Source organism: Danio rerio, chromosome 7, assembly GCF_049306965.1.
Source record: "Danio rerio strain Tuebingen ecotype United States chromosome 7, GRCz12tu, whole genome shotgun sequence".
Taxonomy (NCBI): domain Eukaryota; kingdom Metazoa; phylum Chordata; class Actinopteri; order Cypriniformes; family Danionidae; genus Danio; species Danio rerio.
In genome coordinates, this window is record NC_133182.1 from 3,225,744 (window position 1) to 3,232,707 (window position 6,964).

The window sequence follows — 6,964 nt, forward strand, 5'->3', positions numbered from 1 at the left end:
TGATTTAATGTAACGTCATCACTGTAGCTGCTTAATGTTAAACAAAGATCAGTTCAAAAGATTTTAATTTAAAAAACAAAGCTTTTACTAGGTCTTCATCTGAACATGAGTGCTCTAAAAATGTAAGTAGAAACCAATGACTGTAAAAAATATGGACGACGCGACAGCCCTTTTTCCCATTGAACGCCTTGAGGGCAAAACGCCTGCTTGACGGGCACAAACTGTCGCAAAAGACTGCTGAAATTGGAGCCAGACATGCGCAGAAGGATTGTCTGATGGAGCCAGAGGAGGAGCCGCGAAAATGAGCAGAGTCGAGCTTCCAATCAAACGCTTTATGTAAAATCAACTACGCCCCCCGAACTTCTCAGCATGTGTTTGCTGTCATATCAACACAAATGGATGTAATAACGTTAACAAATATGAGGGTTTTATATATTCAATCGCGCCAGCTCCAGGCCGCAGCGCATAACTTACTCGCGGCGTCGCGGGCTGATTCCGGCTCGCATGCGGCAGCGCCGGCTCACTTGGCCGCCGCATCAGGCTCGATTGACTCGGACTGGAATTGGGTAGTGAGTCCAGGCATCCGGAGTAGGTCCAGCAGAGGTAACGTTAGTCAGTCTTAGCTCTAAGAGATAAGTCTCCGGCAGGCGAGAATCTAGCCGGAACTGTGTTTTGCTATCTGGGTGGCTAGGCGTGTATCAGCAAACTAATAAAGCCCGAAAAAAGCCCTGACCTTAGCGAATAAACAGTGTTCCACCAGGATCATGTATGTCAGAAACTATAGTTTACTGCTGAACTCATTTTGTCATGGTAAAATAACACAGAAATCGAATAATAACACTTCAGTCTCCTGCCGAAGCTCAGACGCGCTGCTTTGAGAAACTGTCAATCACAACTGTCAATCACGATGACACGCTCAGCATTAAATTACTGCTAAAAACAAACTGTTTACAAAAATGAAGATCTGCACCTATTTCAGCACAATAACCAGTGCCTTAATCCACCAGAACCATCTTTCGGGACATTTTATTGCAAGTGTAATATTTTTTTTTATTTGGGCTCAAGTCTCCTTCATTAACACGGAGGAGGCGGGCTTTATGACTTGTACTGCAGCCAGCCCCCAGGGGGCGATCTAACGGCCGAGACCCTCACTCAAACGTAGGCTTGCGGCACACTTGGTAGAAACATAAGGTGTATGAGGCGCAAACTATGCTGACACTCACTGTTGTTGATGGCTAATGTTAGAATCTGTTCTTGTCCTAGATACTACTGACATGTCTCCACCAAGTTGTTTGATTGGCATTCTCATTTTTCCACCTCAGCAAACCATTATCATAATTGTATAATTAATATTACGTATTAAGTATGATAGTTAATCATTCAAATCGTAAATACAATTTATTTTAAATTCATTTAATTAATTATGACTGATTTTAAATTCATTTTAAATGCATACTAAATTCATACATAAATGGATTTATTTTAAAATTGTATTTTAAAATGTACAAATCAGTTTAAATTCCATTAAAATCAGTCGTATTTTCGATTTGAATATGTCACTTTTCTTGTGTTGTTTTGCTGTGCAAATATAAACAAATTTACACATCTTAAAATGTTCATTACATTTTTACTTTAAGTGTGTACATCTTAACCCTATAAAGTCTACTGTGTCATATTGGATACACAAAATACTCGAAAGTAAACAAAAATAGCATTAGATGAATCATGCGAAAATATATCTATAATATTTGTTGAATCAATGAGCTTTGTATACTTAACATTTTGACCATGCAGCATAAAAATTATCTTTCATCATAAAGCTAAACATTTTAATGCCGTCTATTTAAAAAAATATATATATTAGGAGATATGAATGAAAGCAAATGTTTAAAAGTAGACGCACAGTCATCAGTACATGTTGCTTTAAGGTTATGGAATGAAGCCATTAAAAGTGTGTATGTATGTGTTGCTGTCGAGTGATCAGGGTGACCCACGGCGCATGCCTTGTGCATTGCTGTGCATTTATACTTCTGTGTGCTGTTTCTGTTGCTCTGCAATTACACATCTGAAACGCTAGCTGGCAGTGAGGTTTTTATGTTCCTCTGTGTCGAGTTTCTTGTTTTTATTTTTGTTTTTCCACTACCTGTCAAGCTATTTAAAAGGAAGACACATCAAAGGAGTTTTAACTGGATTCCACTCATCTATTTGTTGCATCATAAATGCAGCAGAAAGGCAAAAAGGTGAAAAACCTTAAAAATACAAAAATACAAGATATGTAATTAAACTGCAAATAAAATTGTATACTGTATTCAAACATTTGTGATTTTTGTCTGAATTTTCACAAAGGATTTACAAATATTATAATGAATTAACACTTGCTAAAGCACAATCAACAATACAGTTAAATATACTGAACTTAAATATTTAGTTTTAAGACATTTGAATGAAATTGGATTAGATATGCTATTGCAGCGATCAGCTTATGTGCACGTGATAATCTCATGCATGCATATTGTTACAACCGGCTCAAAGTTGCAACATTAGAGAGACAATACGAACCAGGTAAATTGAAAAGAGAAATGATTTATTAACAAAACGTATAATTACCAAAAGTATTTAAAGCAATCAAAGTCAGTATAGGTGAAAGTCAGTAGTGAAAAGCATGTGTGTGGAAGTGTACTGAGCTCATGATCCAAACACAAAAATAATTCAAAAGCGCCAAGCAGAGACGTCCGGCTAATCGAGCTCTCCCAGACAGAATGCCGGACTCCTTATAAACACCCCACGATAAGTCTCAGGTGGGATGACCCACCCACCAATCTGCAATCATGCATGCAGGCTCTGCAAAAATCACACAAAAAACACACACATACAAACAGGTCCCACATGGGACCTAACAATATGAATTGCGAAAAAAAAAAAAAAACATCTCAACGTCACTCTGATAGCACTCAAGTGATGACAAAATAACCAAAACTAAACATTTCTGCTTCATAACATCTTCTAGTTTCCTAATAAACTATTTGTAACTTCAAATAATTAAGCTGCAAGCAGATAAGCACTGTTGGAGCACGTTGTTCTCTGTGCTCAATTTGAACTCAGATGCTGCTTCACAGTTGATTTGCCCTCAACTGCTGACATCCCAGTCGCGATTTTCATGTAATTAACAAAGTAAAGTTCTCACCGGCTGCAACTCCGGGACTTTATGATGGTTTTTGAGTGTTGTGCTTTTTTTTCTTTTGCTAAATTTTGGCAGAGATTCTGTTCTGGCTAAGTTTCAGTTTTCTTTTTGTCTCACGTGAAAGCCGAACTACTCCATGTCCTTCCGCCTCTCCCTCCGATTGGAGGATGGATTTTTTTCTCCTTTTGTTTTAGTTTGGAAGAACACTACCTTAATGTACAAGTAGCTCAAACGCGCTCATCCAGAGGTGGGATCTAATGGACGTGCAACAACTTTAATCATAAGGTAAACACAAAACAACAGTTTCCATCTAGAGCTCCAATGGGTTCGCATGGCTCTTACCCCCGCCCACACTCGTCAGCGATACACATCAGCAACAGCCACAGTAAGGGGTATGCAACCGCACGAAGGCTGCGCCTGACCATACTCGTGCACTTGACACAAAAGTATAAATCAGCCTTTAGAAGTTTAGTGGTTGATGCAATGCACATAGCCTAGCTCAACAGCCTAGCTCAACAGGGGTCTGTTTAATAAAAGTCATTTAGAAAAGTGAGGATTAACGTCAAATACCTCACTTCAATAGCTGCATTTCCACTATCGGGCCAGTACGAGCCAGGGCTTTTATGGAGCCGGGCCATGCCAATCGGTCGGGAGCTTGAGTAGTGAGGCCGAAACCATGTCGTGTTTCGATTGTCGGGCTAGCAGCTTGCAGCGCATCATGCAAACACCGCCCCCAGAACGTCCCCCGAATCAAACGTCACACAACCCGCCCACTTTAGTGGGAATCAGGCAGATAAAGCACACCATATCATCATCAGGACATGATTAAAATGAAGACAACCAAAACAAACAAATGACACATTACTGTACAGCAGTACATTATATGTATATATGCACACGCCTGTGTATTTCCATTCATTATATTCATTTACTCGCCGACCCACTGTTGGCATTGTGTATCAAGTGGTCTCACCACTAACGGAGAGACCCAGTGCAGTGAGCGCACCCATCCATAATATAAAACCACAGAAATTCTCTGGTTATAACTCGATAAAAAATGCATTTTATAACATCCTTGTTTTTATAGACGTCGTCAAACATTCAGTTCAAAATGCTACAGAGACCTAAACATATAAATTTTTCTAGGATATATGACACTTAATAAGTAATTCCCCTTTTTTTAAGGATGTCACTAATAAATTAAACCTTTATTAGGCCTATTTTATGCAACAGCCTTACATTCAAAAGGGAAACATCATAAAGCAAAAAGACCCGTATAGTCTATAAGGTGATTTATGAAAAAGCCTATCTTAAACTGACCAGCTATATGTTTTCTTTACCTTATTTATTTATTTGCTTGGTGCATGTACTCGTGTGCGATCGGAAAACTAGTGTAATGATGGCATACCATCTTTACCAGTCTCAGGCAAAGTCCGCCTCTCCTTTCACTCTGCCCCAAAGCCACAGCTGGCCCTCTTTGGCCCAAGGTATTTAGGGGGCCGAAAAGGGCCAGCCACTGGCCCCAAGAAAGCCCTGCTTTGGCCTGATCAGGCTCCGGAAGTGACAGTGGAAACGCGACTGGCCTTGGCTTGCCCTGGCTCGCTCGCTTTAGTCAGGATAATGGAAACACGGCTAATGAGCCGAACTAAACACCCACACTTTAATTGTTTCCATAACAGCAAGTTGAAGATCATATGATCTTACTAATCTAAATAATCTGGATAATTGCTTGTGCACATTACTGTTGTGAAAGTCTGAAGGTTAAGCATACAGGGCCGGCGCGTCCATAGAGAAGACCTAGGTGGCCGCCCAGGGCGGCAGAATAGAGAAGGCGGCGTCCCAGACACTACCCTCACCACCCGCGCCCTCAGTTATATCTGCGTCTAGTGCGATAGAATAGAGCGGGCAGTGTTTGCGACACTACCCTCACCACCCGCGCCCTCAATAATATCCGCGATTAATAGAGAGGGCGGCGTTTGCGTCACTACCCTCACCACCCGCGGCCTCCGTTATATCCGCGTGTAGGGCGGCAGAATAGAGAGGGTTGAGGTTGAGGGCGCCATGACCATTCTTTGCCTAGAGCGGCAGATCAGCTTGCTTCAGCCCCGCGAGCATAGATACATCGATGTTGTTTGCTATCATGGCAACTACGAGAAATGAGAGAGCTCTGAAATGAGACAGTTGTTCACAGCGAGTGAGCAGTGTTCATTTTTAGAGTTCAAACATATAATAGTTTAAACATAATAATCAAAATGGCTTGCAACTAAGCAAGAGAGAAGGCTAACAGGAAATTGCAGATCATTTCAATAGGCTAAATATTTAGCCATTTATTTTACAATATAGTCCATTATTCTGGCCTATTAATGTTACATTAAATCAATAAGTCATCACAGCCTTACTTGGATAGTTGTTTCTGATTTTTGTTAGTCCTGATTGTTGTTTTCAAATACAATAAATCTGTTATTATACAATTTGCAGTGGTGCTCACTCTTTTTTGATTGGTGCTAAAAGAGTTAATGTCGAGCCCTGACATGCTTTTCAGCTCTCTTACACTCTCACTATGCCCAAATAAGTCAACGTAAACTACATAAAATGTTCTGTCAAATATGTAGACTGCATTCATGTAATGCACTATTTTCTGGCTGCCCAGCATCCTCTATTAACAAACTTCAATTAGTACAAAATGCAGCAGCCAGAGTTCTGACCAGGTCTAGAAAATATGATCATATCACCCCAATCCTATCCTCCTTACACTGGCTGCCTGTTAAGTTTCGTATTGAATTTAAAATATTACTTCTCACCTATAAAGCTCGAAATAATCTAGCTCCTGTTTATCTAACCAACCTTCTGTCTCGCTACAGTCCAACTCGCTCTTTAAGATCTCAAAATTCAGGGCTTCTGGTAGTACCTAGAATAGCAAAGTCGAGTAAAGGAGGTCGAGCCTTCTCATTTATGGCTCCTACACTCTGGAATAGCCTACCTGATAACATCCAAGGCTCAGACACACTCTCCCAGTTCAAAACTAGATTAAAGACCTATCTGTTTAGTAAAGCATACACTCAATGCATCACCTAGCGGGTTCCACACTGGCTTCTGCATCTTATTTATATACAATATGAACAGCAGCTACGCTAATTATTCTCTTTATTCCCCATTTCCACCTGGGGATACTCATCCTGAGGTCCTCAGATTATGCGGAGTCACTGATTGGATCCAAGACCAGCGACGAGATGATCCCAAGTTTTCCATATCCGGGACCAGGCCATACCCTGAGCTGCTGCTGTGCTGATGGTCATGGGAAGTGGAGAACATGAGACTGATTCCAGCGACGCTCCAGGGACAGACGAGTCTTCATTGAGGCCATCTTCCAGCCTCCACCGCGGTGACTGAAGCTCTGCACAAGACTTTTGGCCAGCGGAGAAATTAAAATGGTCGTGTCCAACTGAGTCTGGTTCTCTCAAGGTTTTTTTTCTTCACTCCTATCAGGTGATGTTTTTTTTCCCCTCTCCGCTGTCGCCACTGCCTCGCATGGTTCAGGATTGGTAGAGCTACGCATCGATGAATTTGCTCTTCAGTGTTTGAACTCTCAGTAATGATTAAATCACACTGAACTGAGCTAAACTGAACTGAACTGAACTTAAACAATAAAACCTGAACCACACTGTTCCAGTTACTATGACCATTTATGTGAAGCTGCTTTGACACAACTTACATTGTGAAAGCGCTATACAAATAAAGCTAAATTGAATTGAATAGTCAGTTGTGAGAGGAAACCAGACACGA